This window comes from Girardinichthys multiradiatus, chromosome 5 (assembly GCF_021462225.1).
Source record: "Girardinichthys multiradiatus isolate DD_20200921_A chromosome 5, DD_fGirMul_XY1, whole genome shotgun sequence".
NCBI classification, from domain to species: Eukaryota; Metazoa; Chordata; class Actinopteri; order Cyprinodontiformes; family Goodeidae; genus Girardinichthys; species Girardinichthys multiradiatus.
The window spans coordinates 13,426,044-13,444,342 of record NC_061798.1 but is presented as its reverse complement, the minus strand read 5'-3'; positions in this window follow the sequence as shown (position 1 = coordinate 13,444,342).

The window sequence follows — 18,299 nt, the reverse complement described above, 5'->3', positions numbered from 1 at the left end:
TTAACTTAAAAACCAGCCTCTCACAAGCTGCACATTTGGCACACCCAGATTACACGTTGCCATTTCAGCTGGATGTTTCTGTAACAGCACACACAGCAAATGGTGTGCTGTTTCAGAAAAAAGGGGGGGTTAGGACAGTCCTCATGTACATAAGTGTAATGCTGGACAACATGGAACAAAGACATCATGAGTGCACCAGGGATGGCTAAAATAATCCAAAAAACAGCTCATGTAGTGATGGTACATCCTCTTAACATATTGACATCACATGGTGTGGTGGCCTTTGTGAACTCTCAGGCTTTCACACTCTCACCACTGAGACAACAACAGAGGTTGAGTAAGGTGCTGGAGGCCCCAAACATCACATACACACATGAAGGAATAAACATGGCAGATAGAATAATTACCGGTACACCACATGTCTGCGCAGAAAAAGTTGAGTTCATTGAAAAAATCAGACCAGATTTACAAAGTACATCCCTAACAGACGCCCGAAGCCTGTACACAGACGGGTGCTGCTTCAGACATGACACAGAAGGACTTAAGGCAGCATACGCGGTGGTGGAAGACATAGGGACAGATTTTGTCACAGTACAGGCAGAGGAACTGACAGACGCACAATCAGCGCAGAGAGCAGAAGTTTTGGCTGTAATAGCTGCTCTGGAACTAGGAGCAGGACAGAAGGTTAACATTTACACAGACTCCGCATACACTATTGCCAGCAAAAGCTCGGACGATTCCCCTCTCCAGAAAGGTGTCACAGGTAGACACGGAGTCAGACCAGGTGTAGCTTCTAGGAAGAGAAAAGAGAGAACAAGGTTAAAAGCTGAAATAACAGCAAACAATGCAAAATTGGAGAGTAGTGTGGGAATGTAGTGAAGAGGGTGAAAGTGGTCATTATGTCCTTCAGCAGCCTAAGCCTATAGCAGCATAACTACACAGATAGTTTCAGTTCAGATTATTTAGTTAAACGGCGCTTATTTACAACAATGTCGTCTCAAGGCACCTCACAAAGGGTCCCACTGATGGTCATTGTTATACTAAAAACCACAAGGATTGGGATACCTCCCTCTGTCAGACTGATTATAACCACTGGAAAAGAGAAGGGGTCATACAGGTAGCAGAAATGGAGGGTGTGTTTGCACCTCAACCATAACTGTGCCGGTTTAGGCTAAACCTGACTCCCCCTTACTCCAACCAACAGGGAGGGAGGAAGGCTCCCTCCCTGATAACCGAAGCCACTCTAACTATAAGCTTTATCAAAAAGGAAAGTTTTAAGCCTAGCCTTAAAAGTAGACAGGGTGTCTGCCTCACGGACCAAAACCGGGATCTGCCTCCCATTCTACTTCTAGAGACTCTAGGAACCACCAGTAAACCTGCAGTCTGAGAACGAAGTGCTCTGTTAGGAACATATGGAACAATCAGATCTCTGATGTATGATGGAGCTAGACCATTAAGGGCTTTATATGTGAGGAGGAGCATTTAAAATTCTATTCTGGATTTGACAGGGAGCCCATGAAGGGACGCTATAATAGGAGAAATATGACCTCTCTTTTTAATTTTCATCAGAACTCTTGCTGCAGCATTTTGAATCAGCTGAAGGCTTTTAACTGCATTTTGTGGACATCCTGATAGTAGAGAATTACAATAGTCCAGCCTTGAAGTAACAAATACATGGACTAGTTTTTCAGCGTCACTCCTGGATAGGATATTTCTAATTTTGGCAATGTTCCGGAGGTGAAAGAAGGAAATCCTAGAAACCTGTTTAATATGGGATTTAAATGACATGTCCTGGTCAAAAGTAACACCAAGGTTTTTTACTTTATTACCGGAGGTCAATTTAATGCCATCCAGGTTAAGTGATTGACTAAGCAGTTTCTTTTTTAAAGACTCCGGTCCAAAGACGACAACTTCTGTCTTGTCTGAATTTAGAAGCAAACAATTTAAAGTCATCCAAGTTTTTATATCTTCAAGACATGCTTGTAGTCTATCTAACTGGTTGGTTTCATCAGGATTTATGGATAAATAAAGCTGAGTATCATCAGCGTAACAGTGAAAATGTATCCCATGCTGCCTGATAATTTGACCTATTGGAAGCATATATATAGTAAAGAGAATTGGCCCAAGTACTGAACCCTGTGGTACTCCACAATTAACCCTGGAGTGCAAAGATGATTTATCATTTACATGAACAAACTGGAATCTGTCAGACAGATAAGATTTAAACCAGCCTAGTGCTGTTCTCCTGATCCCTACAGCATATTCCAGCCTTTTTAAGAGAATATTATGATTGATTAGAAGTTATGTGAAATACTGCTGGACACAATGAACTGACTGCTGATTGTGTGTAAAAAGTTTTTTGAAAGTTCTGCAGTTTCTCAACCAACAGCTTTGTATCAAATTGACAAAGGAAATAAAGGAACAAGAAGTCACATGACTTGCTGTAACTCTTTATAAGCACAAAGAAAGAATGCAACTGGTAACCGAGTACAGGTGCTGATTACAATAGGTTGAAATGACAGCCAGTGTGGAAGAAGCCATAAGCCACCAGCAATATAAAATTTGAAGAGAGTAGCAAAGTAATCAGTAGGGTTTTTATTCAGTTGGTAATCTCAACTAACTAAAAATAATAAACATTTAGTCTGATTTTATGTCATATAGTGAAGAAAAACATCCATGTGTCTTTTTCTTCAGTGTATGTTAACATCTGGTTTAATTTGTGTACTGTAAGGGATTACTATCGGTTCCCCTTAAAGATAGTTCCTGAATATTAACCTGTTGCCATTTAGATACACACATTAATTAACTTAATTACAGTAAACAATACTGAAACTGTCCAATTTATGAATGAGATTATTTAGCCATAGCAGACAAAGAGGATTAAGCCATCTGAGAGTAGTGAAACTCATTGTCACAAACATAAATTCTGCTCCAGATGCCTCAGATGCACAATCATTTCAACTGCAGTTTCTTTCAAGCCACAACAAGCTGGGCAACTCAACATACAACAGCTGCCAATTAGACTGATGACGTCAGTCTACAGTGAACTGAACATGAGACTGAAATATTAATTACAGAAGTCATCTACAGTTCTGTTATTAATCTGAGGACCTTAAGTATTTAGCTGATTTTCACAGTTGAAGGGTTTTGTTGCAGGTGTGTGCTGTGTGTGCATGGAAGGCACGAATAGGTGAAGGTGAGGGATAATATCAAAGAGCTGAGACGAGTGAAGTCCTGGAGCTGTCGTCAGGTGTAAATCCCTGTGGAGGGCGAATTCTCAGACTGACGGTTTTCAATTGCAGCAGTATGTGAACAGCTGTGGATGTGTGTGTGAATGTGAGAGAAGGTGTGCATATTACCTGTCAGCACTCTGGGCTTCACTGGCTGTTTCATTATTGAAGTTGCAAAATGTGCACACACACACACAGAAAACACAAACACACAAAGTCACTGGTTTTCTTTGTATCCCTTTTCCTCAAATTGACATCTGAGTTTTATTAGCAAATCTCAGGTAATTTAAACTGTTTGACCAATGAAAAACTGTAATTAGGAACAGATTTTGACTTTTTGAACTCTTTACTCTTATCTAATTTTTTGCATACAGAATTCTGTATTAATGATTCATCATATGCAGACATGCAACACAGATTTTGTTGAGAAGCATTTGCTGTAAATTTTAAGTTGTCACATTTGTTTTTCTCATGTATAAAGAGAAAAATTAATTAGCTTGAAAACTTAAGAAAAGTAAACCAATTCCATTCGCATGTGTGCAGCTTTTAGGTTGTTTCTGCCTGCTGTTTTCCCCATTGCATCAGATAGTTTTCTGTAAAAGACTCTGGCATGTCTGAACTACACACCAGGTCTTCTTCGCAAGTGTGACCTATTGACAACTGAAGTAATTCACACCCTGGGTAAAGACTATGGATGTTGGTGGTGAAATAAATTGTAGGTGTATTTAGGTCCTCAGCGTTTAAATACCTAAATTTTTTATATAAAGTGAAAGTGTTGCTTTAACACTAAGTTTATTTAATTTACCTTGGAGGCGGTTTTTTACTGCACCCTCCATATTTATTGGCAGTCCTGATATAGATGTGTAAAAAATCTGTAGGAAGAAAAAGATGATTCTGTTTTGCAATAGTTCAGTCTTCAACTGAAAAATGTAGTAAAATCCTTTCTTTTTTAGTACCTTTATTACTTAGGGACACAAAAATCCCTGGAGAGCCTAACAATTCAATTCAATTCAATTAAATCCTGTAGAGACTCACCATAAGAAACACAAAATGCGATAAGAGAAGTTACACAATGGATGTTTATTTGTTTGGCACTCAGACCCCAGAGGAAGACATGAATGCTGATAATGCATGAACTCAATAAACGTCTTAGAATTAGAATTGTCTTCCCCCCGGATCTGGTACTGGTGATGGAGAGGAGGCCTGATGGTAATGGAACTGAGAATCCGATGGAGGCGATGGGGTGGAGGAGGGTCGAAGCTCGGCTGACAGCTGGGAGATCCATGAATGGGAGACTTTAAATGCGGAGCTTTGAAGGATCATTGGCTGAGGATTACTGCAGACTTGATGCTGATTGGTTGGTGCAGCGACGCACGGAGAAGCCATTGGATGAAGCTGGAGGAGTGGGTGAGTCTCCCAGATTGAATTTTCATCATTACTCCATTTTATGGTTCTTTTTAAATTTCTGAGTGATTTGGTTTTCTAAAAACTCTAACACAGATTTTAAAAATATATATACAGCAAATGCTGCAGGTTATTTGACAGAGGTTATGGATTTAAATCCATTGTAAAAGTAAGTATTTTGAAATTATTTCAGTTAAGGCATTAAAGCATACGTCTTTAACATTTATCAGATTTTTTTTTTTTTTCTTGAAAAAGCTGCATCCAAGTACAAAAAGTTGTGGCTGTACTCCCTACACCCTGAGAAACCTGGCACTTCCTCATTAAAATGATTTCAAACTATAAACTATGGTGTAAAATGTTCACTGTTTTGAAATTGAACCTTTTAAAACCTTGCTCTGCCTTAACAGCAGAAACTGGCCCATATGTAGACCTGAGTTTAAACTGTTGTTACCACACATGGTAAATAGGATGATAAGAGAGATTAGGGAATAAACTGTTAGGGAATTCTAACAGTTTATTTTTTTATTGTAAGATTATGTCACTGAAAAAAAACAAACATTTATTTTAAAGCTTTTTACAAATCTTTACCAGCAGTGCCAAAAAATGCGGACCTCGTCTTCTAAGTTCCTCGTCGTGTAAGTTTTAACTTTAGTCCGTAACTTGGCGTCAAGATCTACGTGATTAAGATAAGGGGCCGAATAAGAGGTCAGACGGTTTAAATGGACAGTGTTTTGAGGCTCTTTTCCTTAGTTACTAGCTAGTATATAACTAACCTCCTCCATTTTTCCAAAGTTTCTTTTTAAACCTTCTCTCATAGCCTGAAAAGGCAACAGAGTAAACTTTCAATAGGGTTACGTAAGGCTAGTGCTGAGCAAAGGTAGTTTACTTTTCCCTCTTTGAAACAAAAAAACACTTCACTTGCAGACTTTGCAGCCGGTGTACACCATCACTGTCCTTTTTAAGCAGAAGAGAGTTTGACCAAGCCTGACTCATAACTGGAGGGACTGAATTTTGATATCCAATTCTATTATTACAGCAGCCACAGTGTGGCAGTAGGAAAGCGTTATTTTTTGCTACAGCCCAGCGAGTGACTCATCGAAGGAGAGGAGCTGCAGCCTTTCAGACAGACAGACAGGGGAGATAAAACAGCCAAACCTGCTGTGTAGATCCCAGTCTCTAAGCCAATGCTCTTCTGCTAACCTTTCTGAACGAAAAGCACACTGTGACTGCAGAGGCATCCAGGCTTCCTTGTTAAATATAAACAGGGCAGACCATGGGTAAAAAGCGTCTCTAACACAGCAAACACTGAGGCCTGACACGCAGCAATGCTGTGAAGCAGTCGAGTAGTCTGCGGATTTGTTTAGACACTTTTTAGCTTGCCCTTTCATCTGACCTGGCATAAGTAAAAATCAATGATCTCACTCTGACTGACTGAAAGGTGCTTACTTCAAGTCAGCCATCGGCTGCTATATTAGAGAATGTGAAAAACAGGAAAGAGATGCCTCTCAATGATATTGAACAGGTTCACTTGCTGTGAGGTGGCTTGTGAGGCATCGTTATGTAAGATTGCACAGGCAGTCAAGGATAGAAGAGAGTTTTTTGTTGCTGAGGCAGTTTTTCCTCTCTTCCGTACTTCACTGCAGAGATAATTGAGCATATTCATATTAAAAGGCTTAGAAATGTTAGATTATGAAGAAAATTATAAAATTCTGCATTCTTCAGTGGGATGCTGCCGAATGCCATAATAAATTACATGTTTGACTAACTTCAGTCAGGGTTTCTACAAAGGTACAGCATAGAGACAGTACTCCTCTGTGTTACTAATGATACTCATATAAGTTTAGATGATGACCAAATTTCTATTTTAGTTCTGCTTGATCTGTAAGTTGTTTTTTATTGTTTCATCTATTACTGGAACAGAAAGTTTTATGTGACAACTGGGGAAACGGACTCTCTCCTAGCATCTCTGAACTGTGGTGTGCCACTGGGTTTATTACTTGGACCTGGTCTTTTCTCTTTGTGTACGATTCTGTTGGGCCACCTAACCACCAGTATAGCTGCTTGTTTGGTCAATTCTATGCTGTTGATCAACACAGCTACATATCTCTGAAGATTCTTATAAAGGTCAGTATTCTACACTAGTACTTAGCAAAGTTAGTTACTGCATAGCTTTAAATTTAGCTTTTTTATCACAATAAAATAGATCTTGTAGTTTTTGCAACAAAGAACATATAAAGTTTATTAGTACAAAGCGATATCATAAAAACTTAGACATAATTTTTTAAAACTAAAATTTGACAAATAAATTGCATTTGTTATGCACTCTAGCTTTTATATTCCAATAAATAAAATGAAATAAAATAAAAACCTCCGACCTATTAGCTGCAAGAAACCGTGTTTTATGATTTGGTTTTGTTATGTCTAGACTACTACAGCTTTTGTTTTTCCTGTTTCAGCCATGATCCAGTTACCTGTTTAAAAGACCCAAAACTCAACTGCAAAATTGTTCAACAGGACCCCATTCTGAGCTCACATAACTCTGGTTCTCATGTTCCTTCATTAGCAACCATTCAAATTTGGCATTCAGAACCCCTTCCAACAATGACTTGGCAACATCATATAGTTCAACTAGATCCCTACAGTATTCCAATTGAAGGTGTTCTAAATGTTTCTAGATTCAGTAAGAAAACATTTGGGGGTCTGTGCAAGTAGTATGTATTCCCCTTGACTGTTTTCAGGATTTTATGTGACAAACCACCAGAAAAACAAGCAGAATTTTAAAGTGAAAGTAAAATGTACTCATACAAATGGTAAATGTGCCATAAATTTGTGTTCAGCCCTCCTTAGTCAATACTTTGTTGAACCAAATCAAAATCAGAATCAGCTTTACTAACCAAGTTTATATGAACAAACAAAGAATTTGATTTCAGTTCCAATTTGCTATATAATATATATTAAAAAAATGGAAAATAAAAAGTAGAAGGTTTTACTTTGTAAATCTGTATATATACAAAGTTTTTACAAAAGAGGAAGACAGGGTTGACAATAATTTAGGTAGACATTCCTTGTAAAGTTTGGAGTTGTGCCAAATTCTTGCCATTTTTAAATTATGGATTGAACAGTACTGTGTTATAACCAGGGGTGAAAGTGAGCCGGTACGGTCCGGTACTGCGTACCACTAAAAGATTCTGTGCCGGTACGCAGTACCGGGAAGAGGGAAGAACGGCTGTCTGCTATGAAGCCGTCATCTAGAAGCAGTTACGGCTGCAAGAATTCACGAGCACACAAAGAAGATCAGATCCGCTAAAACACGACTACATCTGTTTATAAATATAGCTATTTTCCCCTCATTCCAAATAGTTTCTGAACTGTTCATGCTATGCTGGAGCCTCCATGCTCTTGCTTTGCTTCTCTCTCCTCGGAGCTCGAGGCTTTTGTGAACGGCCAGCCTTTAAAACGAGCACCGCTACGTTTAATGTCTGTCTGCTCGCTGCTAAATACCCCAGTTAAAAGCAAAGGGAGAGAAACTAGTTGTGGTTCATGTTATTCTACTGAATTACAACAACACAGTACAGCTCGAAAACACCGCTTATGACCAGAGATTTCACATACACGACATGAGAGCACATGCGCGCTTACCCCGAAAACAGAGCAGTTGCCAAGGAGATCGGTGCGTTCGATTTAATGGACTGGGAGATTTTACACAGGTGGTGCACAGACAAAAAAAGCCGCTGCTTGCATTAGGACAGGAAGAACAATAAATCACTTACCATCAGACTTTTAAATAAAAACCACGAAAACAACCGAACTGTCAAATTTTTAATTGAAATGAAATCAAAACTCGACCACAATGCAGAGAACAATAACATCTTTGTTTAAAAGAAAAGATGGAAACTGAAGATGAAAAGTTATGCATCACAAAATGGTTTATTATTGTTTCATATATGGCAGTTCTTTATTTTACATGGTCAAGTGATTCTAATTTCTGCCTTATACAGACAGCCTACAGTAAAGTAAAATATTGAGAGAGAAAGAGATCTCGAGGGGGCCACGGATGAGAGTAACAATTAACACACACAGACATTATATATATATCTATATATAGATATATATATCTATATATATATATAGATATACAGGGGTTGGACAATGAAACTGAAACACCTGGTTTTAGACCACAATAATTTATTAGTATGGTGTAGGGCCTCCTTTTGCGGCCAATACAGCGTCAATTCATCTTGGGAATGACATATACAAGTCCTGCACAGTGGTCAGAGGATAGTGACCAGGTCACTACGTGATACTGGTGGAGGAAAACGTTTCCTGACTCGCTCCTCCACAACACCCCAAAGTGGCTCAATAATATTTAGATCTGGTGACTGTGCCTACCATGGGAGATGTTCAACTTCACTTTCATGTTCATCAAACCAATCTTTCACCAGTCTTGCTGTGTTTATTGGTGCATTGTCATCCTGATACACGGCACCGCCTTCAGGATACAATGTTTGAACCACTGGATGCACATGGTCCTCAAGAATGGTTCGGTAGTCTGTGGCAGTGATGCTCCCATCTAGCACAAGTATTGGGCCAAGGGAATGCCATGATATGGCAGCCCAAACCATCACTGATCCACCCCCATGCTTCACTCTGGGCATGCAACAGTCTGGGTGGTACGCTTCTTTGGGGCTTCTCCACACCATAAATCTCCCGGATGTGGGGAAAATAGTAAAGGTGGACTCATCAGAGAACAATACATGTTTCACATTGTCTACAGCCCAAGATTTGGGCTCCTTGCACCATTGAAACTGACGTTTGGCATTGGCACGAGTGACCAAAGGTATGGCTGTAGCAGCCTGGCCGTGTATATTGACCCTGTGGAGCTCCCGATGGACAGTTCTGGTGGAAACAGGAGAGTTCAGGTGCAAATTTAATTCTGCCGTGATTTGGGCAGCTGTGGTTTTATGTTTTTTGGATACAATCCGGGTTAGCACCCGAACATCTCTTTCAGACAGCTTCCTCTTGCGTCCACAGTTAATCCTGTTGGATGTGGTTCGTCCTTCTTGGTGGTATGCTGACATTACCCTGGATACCGTGGCTCTTGATACATCACAAAGACTTGCTGTCTTGGTCACAGATGCGCCAGCAAGACCTGCACCAACAATTTGTCCTCTTTTGAACTCTGGTATGTCACCCATAATGTTGTGTGCATTTCAATATTTTGAGCAAAACTGTGCTCTTACCCTGCTAATTGAACCTTCACACTCTGCTCTTACTGGTGCAATGTGCAATCAATGAAGACTGGCTACCAGGCTGGTTCAATTTAGCCTGAAACCTCCCACACTAAAATGACAGGTGTTTCAGTTTCATTGTCCAACCCCTGCATATAGATATATATCTATAAATATGTTTATAGATATATATATGCCCCCAGTGCCTCCCCAGCCCCCCCTCTAGCTCCGCCCCTAAGTACCGGCAAGAATTTTAAACTACTTTCACCCCTGGTTATAACCTATCACTGCTTTAAACATGTTCTCAACTTTATTTCTGAACTGGCTGCTGTGTTTCGTGGTCAACAAGATGCTGTTTGTTCGCTTACGTTCTCTAAAAAACCTCTAAGGTCTTCTTGAACAGCTACATTTATACACAGGTTGATTGTTTATTAAATTAGGTGACTTCTGAGTTTTAAAGTCTTTAGAAATAGAAACTAGACATTTTTGGATAATTTTCCACCACTTTACAATTGTTATGTGTTAGTCTATCACACAAAATGCAAAAATATACAATACAATTTGTGTTTGTAATGAGACAACATCTGAAAAAGTTCAAGGCATCATAAAGCACTTGAACATATGTTTTGAAAAAGTGCTTCAAAAAGTAAAGCCTTACCTAAATCAGTAATACATATCAAACATTAAAAAATTTGTGTCTTTTTAACTATCAACTCTAAAAACGTAATGCACATTGATCTAGCTCTGACAGCCATTAATAAACACATTCATCGCTTTGCTTGTTTACATATGAACCCCCTTCATCATAAACCAAAGTTTTAGTGCTTCTGTCCTCATACAGTGTGCCAAAAGGACATGGATTTGCAGGTTTGTGTGTTGTGTTGTTGTGTGGCTCTCCCCTGGGGGCTGTGGGATAGCCTGGTGAAACGAGTGTATGCTGTCCAAACCCTGCGGGAGTGAGCTAATCCTTTTTCCTGATGCTAATCTGAGTATTGAACTCCTGTACAGGGGGTGGAGAGGGGGGCTATTCTGACACCTCATGACGCGGAGGTCAAAGTGGTGTGTGTGTCCGCTTTATGTGAATGATGCTGCTCATGCCCTTTCCAAATGTCACAGAAGGGCCAGCTCCTGAGGAGCGGTGCCCATAATGTGTGTCCTCACGTATGTATGTTTGTTAATGTGAGTGTAGTTCAATCCCCTATCATTAAAGAAATAGGTCAGATCTTTTGAAGTGATGTCATGTGAAGCTGTCATCAGATTTGGTCTCTCACCTGTGAATTTGTAAAAAAGTAAAGATATTATTTGCTGGGGAAGGCTAACAATGTCAGATGGGGACCTCTGTTTTAGCTGATATTAGCGATTTAAAATAACGGACATGGATAATATTCACATGCGTGGGATAAAACACTATATTAGCAGATACTAAATATCTCCACTTACACAAAAGACAAGTTTGTATCTGTCTTCTCAGTTGACCAACATCTGTGTTACTATGCTTATGTTGGCTGGTGGAGGCTGCCGGCTGTATTAACCCCCTGAATCTACTACATGACCCAGAAAAGTACAGGAACATCATCTTCCTTTACAGTCTGTCACAAAATCCAAACGTTTACTTCCCTCTTGGCAGACTTTGAGCAAACCAATAAGTCGCTGCTAATCAGGGGGACTGAGACAGCTAGAAGTTTCTACCAACTAGAGCTGCACGATTTCAGGAAAATATTTAACTGCAATTCTGTTGTTGTAGATTTCAAAAACATTTTCCAGACACTTTTCTTTCTTTACCATCATATAATGTCCCTACCCCACTCAAAGAACTTCATCATCTCAGCCACCACTTATATGCCTGATGTGGACATTAAGGGAAGTCAGAGTCCATTTAACTGTCTGAATATGCTCTATACACCCAGAGTGTGAATGCATGAACAGTGTTTGACAGCAACAACTGCAAAAGTGTAGCCATTTCATATCTGCTGTTACAGTGCTGTAACCCATAGATTTTAGTATTTTAGTTCGAGTTTGGTGGTTTCTTTAACTTAAATATCAAAGCTGATAGTAGATATCCATAAAAAAAATATGTTATCTTTATTTGAAGGGTCATCTTTGAGGCTCCAAACAAATTTTGTTTGGCCGGGCTGAGGGCATAAATAGCTCTTTGGATTTTAAAGGATTCTGACCCCTGTTTTAAGCTTTTCAAAAATGAAGTTTTTTTCCCCTCAGATCTTCTTAAATGTGTGTGGACAACAAAGTGCTCTATCTGTTTGTATATATCTCTCTTGTGCCTCCCGTTCTCCATCTTTAAAAAGCCGCCATCACACAGCCACTCACTTCAAAAAGTCTTCATAACAACATCAGTTCACCATAAAATTTCAAAACAGATTTTCATATATCCTTCCCAAGTGGTTTGTAGCTAAGTCTTCCTTCATGTTCATGACAATTAGAAGCACATCAAAAGAAAACTCTGGGTGAGTGGTCGAGTGGTGGCCCAGTTTTCCATTACACTGCAGCAATTATCCAACCTTCCATTTTACAAGGCTTTGTGAAACATAAGTGAGGCTGTTGTGGAATAATTAATTCATACATGTATAAAACAGGGAAATTTATCTGTGTTTTATAAGTCTGGCAGTGCTTCATGTATTCCCATTTATGCCTTGACTCAATTGTAGTCCCTTCCCATGTGACTAATGTGGGTGCAAACAAAACTGAGTGCTGGATCCAGGCAGGCATTGTCCGCCCACAGTCTGTCACCGCTCAGTCCGAATCTGTTCCATACGGCTTATAAAAAATAATAAAAAAGCAAAACAATTACCACAGCAACAGCACTTCCTTGAAAATTGTTGACCATCCTTGGCAGTGACAAATATACAGTGGATGCATCAAATGTTGCTTTATGATGCTAATGTGTTTGTTTAGACTTTCCAGCAACGTACTAATTTTGCCAGCTGGGAGGCTGCAAAAAAAAAAGAAAAGAAACTAACAAAAAAAAGAATACAAGAATAACCAACTGCAAAGCACATTTTGATGTGTTCGCTTCTCTGGTCCTCAAAGTTTTCTCTCTTTTTCTTTCTTCACTCACCATTTTATCCAAAGAAAAAAATTGTTTTTGTGTTACAAACACTCATTAAGCTGTCCAGAATTACCCACTGAACACAGAATTGATTTTCCCTTTAGCCAATTCACGTAAATAACAGCTTTTGCTGAATATCAGCGAGGAGGATTCAAGTCGAGCAACAGCTCTAACTCCCATCTCAAACTGAGAAGCACCTGAGGTGTGTTTTATAAGGTATTACTTGCAACAGCACATTGCAGTAAGTTTCAGCGCTACATGCTCCCAAAAAAGACATGCATACTTACAGCTTTTAGTGTCAAACTCTATGGGAGACTGGGAGTGCTGGTGGTGCTCATGGTTGGTGGGGGAGGAGGTTGCAAGAATAAAGTCAAAGAACAGTTTATTAAATGGTGTCTGGGATAATATTAAGACAACACGGTGGCTGTCTAACAGATTGAACTCATAATAATGGAATTAAAATGGAGAGAAAAAAAATACATTATTAGAACAACAAATCTCAGTGCACCTTCCTAATTACTATGAAAAACCACAACTTTCAGGTTCACCAGGGGAATAAATTACCTTTGGAGTTAAATAATCAAAGAAACAAAGCAAGTGATGTGATTTGGCATTGATTGTTTTTTATGTTTACATCTAAAGCCAGCCAACATTAAAAGGTGTGCATGTTTTATTTATCTTACTGTGTTTTCCGGTTGTCAGTAAACTCAAAGCAAAAGTGTGCAAGAGCAAGGCTAATGGTGAACTGATTCGGAGACTCATTTGACATTGAGACAAAACTGTTTTGTATTTTATTCCTCTGTATCCCAGACATTTTGAAACACTGCTGTAGAGGAGTAGATAATTTGTCATCTGTAGAACTTTGATTTTAGTTTTTTACCTTGATTTTCATTGTTGGTGTGTTCCATGTTGCAATTTTGCATATCTCATTATCCTCTTCACCATCTACGTTTCCCCTAGTCCAAGTCATCAGTTGCTATGGAGTAACATACCATTGTTATGCAGATGACCGTCAACTTCATATAAAAATGAACTCCGCCCATCTCCTTTTCCATCATCTACGGCACCCCCACCATCACTGTCCACACTCACACTCTGTCTGGAAGAGATAAAAGCATGGATGAACCACCACTTCCTGCAACTGAACAGCTCCAAAACTGAAGCAATTTTATTTGGCACTTTTCAACAGCTCCATTTATCTTTCATAACCACCATCACTTTCTCTGGTCTGGACATCCCACGCTCTTCTGTCACCAGCCTTAGTGTGTAGTTTGACCCCCACTTCACTTTTGACTCCCACATTAAGGACCACTGCAAGACCTCATTCTTCCACCTCAAAAATGCCAGTGCCAGCCTCTATCCATGACTCACCCTCCCTGACGCTGAGAAACCTGCCCATGCCTTCGTCTCCTCCAGGCTGGACTACTGTAATACCCTCCTTCCTGTTATCTCCAATAAAAATCTTCAAAAGCTTATTCAGAATAGCATTGCCAGAAATCTAACAAAAACTAAAATAATGACCACATCACTCCAGTCCTCCATTTCCCCCATTCGCTCCCTGTCTCTGCCCACATCCAATACAAGATCTGGCTCCTCACCTATCAGTATGTCCACAGAAATGCCCCCAGGTACATTCTCTCCTTTCAACAACTTCATCACAGCTCCAAATCCCAAGGACCAAACTAACTCTATGGGAGACCAGGCACTCCCATTCTTGCAGAACAGCTCTGGTGGCCACAGACTGTAGAGTCCCTCAGAACAAGATTAAAGACCCTGCTGTTCAAAATGATTTTATTCTTTCTGTTTAATGCTACTTAGTTTTCTGTCTATTTTTACACTCTTAATTGTAGCACTTTGAAATTTTGAGTAAATCGATGTAAAGTGTATTAAAAATAAAATGTATAATAATTATTTATTACATTAATATTTTGTAATTGATGTGTTTTCCAATGTTCTTCCTGTTCAGCTATTTCCCCTGTGAATCTTTGTAGTGTTTACAAAATGTATGCGTCATTGTTGAATTTAGACCCAAGGTGAGCTGCTAGACAATTACACGCAGGGGTCGCGTTAACCGAATGGTTTTTGTTTTTGACAGAAAAAACAGTGACAGAAAAGTCTGAAGGTCATCTGTCATTTTGTTGTGGTGATTATGAATATATTATTTAATATTTAAAATGAATAATTTTTATATTTTATTAAATAATAATTCGGTCTGCTAATGGTTGTCCTGTGAATACCAGCCCAATAAGGCGGTGGTATTAGGACAAAATAGAAAGGGATGAGCCAAGCTCTGGCATTATTGAACAGCATAACTCTAGACCACAGAATGAATTCACACAATTTCTTAAACTACAAGAATTTATTAACAAAAATAAGTAAACTCAAAGTCAAACATATTTCAATCAACACATTTTTTACCATGCTAAAACAATCCAACTAAACTACCAAGCAGAATTAAAGAATAAGGAAGACTAATGGGCTATGTACAATATAAACAAGTTGATTAAAGATGGTTGAAAACCATGACCAAAAGAGTGATACAACATTACAATGCTACTGCTGAATAAAACCAACCTTCTGGATGACTAATTCTCAACGGTGTTTAATTAGCTTCCTTCATTTAATAAAATAATATTTAAGGAAATATTATTTTGAACAAGGACCAAGCCTTTTTGGATAAATGGGTCTTAACGGTGTTTAATTAGTTATCACCTTTAGTAGAATAATATTTAGGGAAATATTATTTCCTAGACTGGAAACTAACAGCCTTTCTGGGTAAATGGTCTTCAGCTGACTCATAAAGTGGGTAAGCACGTGTTCTTAGCCCTTAGCGGTTGGAGCTAACAATAAAAGCTGGTTACAAGAATCAAACACAGACCTTTAAACTACCACTAATAAAAGGGTTGAAATGCATAAGTGTGGATGGCTCGTTATGGTCGATCTTCTGTGTTTAAAAACCACCCTTTAAATAAAGATGGTCTTTAAAAACACAACACCAACAAAAACTAAACATCGTGAAACAAACATTATTTAGATGATTTAACTCCAAACCAATCTTCTCTGTCCAAAAACCACTTCTTGCGTGAACTGTGCTGAGAAGAAGTTGTCCTGGGCATTGAGGAAAACATCCACGTGTGGGTAAACAAAGGGTTAGCTTGTAGCTAACCTCTGTAGCTCAGGGGACGGGCTTTCGCTGACCCAGCCAAACTCTACCACAGAGGCACGTTCGGCCTCCTTGAGTGGCCGCGATGCGGCAGGGTAGCTCTCACTACCTGGACATGCACGCGGAAAGGCGTGCAATGCGGTCCCGGCCTTCTTATCCAGGCCGTGGGTTAAATCCGCTTCAATTAGGGCTGCTTCTGGAGGCCTCAGAAGAAAAGTTAAGTCACGCTTGTCTCATTACACTGCGTTACTGTGATTTATTAAAAAAATTCCAGAAAAGTTCTTACTGGCATTTAATGTTGCAACCCATGGCTGGGGTCCCAACATTCTCATATTGCGATTTACACCCCTGACCACTTGGTGGCGAGTTATCATATTAATAGGCTGTTTTTCTCACTCGACCTCACTGGTTTCAGTCAAATGTCACTGCAGCTGAGTGTCCAATGTTTTTCTAAGTCCAAAACCTCATGACAGTAGCCTCTGCAGCAATCCCACTTGAGATATTTGATTACGCACAAGCGGCTGCGCAATTCAGGTCCATGTGGTCCAGGAGGAGGTTCTGAGACTCTGTGTTCTCTCCACAGCAGGTGGGACCACAGTCCCAGTCAGTTTTTGTCACTGCGAAAAAAAGTTACATGTATTTATCTGGTTGATGTGGTTTCTCTGTTCAGCTTGTTCGGACTGAATATTAATTAAATGAATGAAAATAAATGCTAGTGAATGTTTAATTATTTATCATTTGAAAAAATGAAGTGACGGGTAAAAATAGATTATGACAGTATTTGTTGACCCTGTCAAAATGACAGACAACAGAAAGGTCTTGCTCAACCTCTGTTTACACAACTGGAAAAGTGTTCTCACTCCATCACCAGGCATTTAGGATGCCATTAACCCTCTGATGCTCATTTCTTCACTTTAAAAAGAAAGGAATCTCAAATTAAAGATAGCAGATGTATTATGTGCACCTATGTGAAAAGTACAACTTTGTTTTCTCACTCGACCTCACTGACCTGCATTTTACAGTCATCCTTTAGCTATCAGCTGCTGATAACACCCTTGTGCTGGTAAGAACAAAAACAATGGCTATGAGAAGGTTTTCATATGCTCCTTCTCTCTGTGGTTTTTTGTAAGGCTCTTTTGTCAAACACAAATTTAATTTCTGCCTGCTGTATTTTAGAATGGTTCGTTTTTGGACCATTCTGGAAGTACTGGGCCACTTATTTGATTCTGACTTCACAGTGACTTTTACCATTTGCAAAGTAACAGATGCCTATGTTGTTGTTCTGTATTCAAATAATTTACGCTCACCAACCACCTTATTCCATATACATTATCAAGTTGGACCTCATTTACCTTCAGAAATGCCTTAATTCTTTGTGTCATATATTCAACAAGGCATCTAATACTTTCCTCAGAAGGTTTGGTCTATTATCACAGTTGCTGCATATTTGTCAGCCCCACATCTATGATGCCGATCTCCCGTTCCACCGCATCCTAATGGTGCTCTATTGGATTGAGATCAGATGGCACCGGTTGTCACTAAAGTATAATGGACTCATTGTCATATTCAAGAAACTGGCTTCAGATGCTTTGTGACATGGTGCATTATCCTCCTGGAAGTAGCCATGAGATGATGGGTGCACTGTGGTCATAAAGGAGACATGTGGCCAGCAACAAGACTGAGGTAGGCTGTGGTGTTTCAATGATGCTCAGTTGGTACTAAATAGCCTAAAGTGTGACAAGAAAACATCCCCACTCCATTACACCATGCCTACCAATCTGAATAGTTGATGCAAGTTAGGATGGATCCATGCTTTCATGTTGTTTACACCAGATTCCTACCCTGCCATCTTAATGTTGAAGCTGAAAATCAAGATTTATCATACCAGGCAACATTTTTTCAATCCATTGTGGACCAATTTTGGTGAGCCTATGTTTCATAAACACAATTTCACTTTTATGTCCGCCAAGTGGTGTTAATAAACCTTGCTCCAAAACTTGTATTTAACTCCTGTTTTCAAGCTGTTGAATACTGGGATAAATTATATGATTTTTGAACTGGTCTATTCAGTAGGATCCTTCACAAAAACAAAATAAAACAGGTGGAGGACCAGATATTACCTGGATGAGAAGCTCATAATGACCTAATGACATGGCTCCAACTTGGCTTTCAGGTTGTGAAAACATAAGAACTGGCCCCAGCATCAGCCA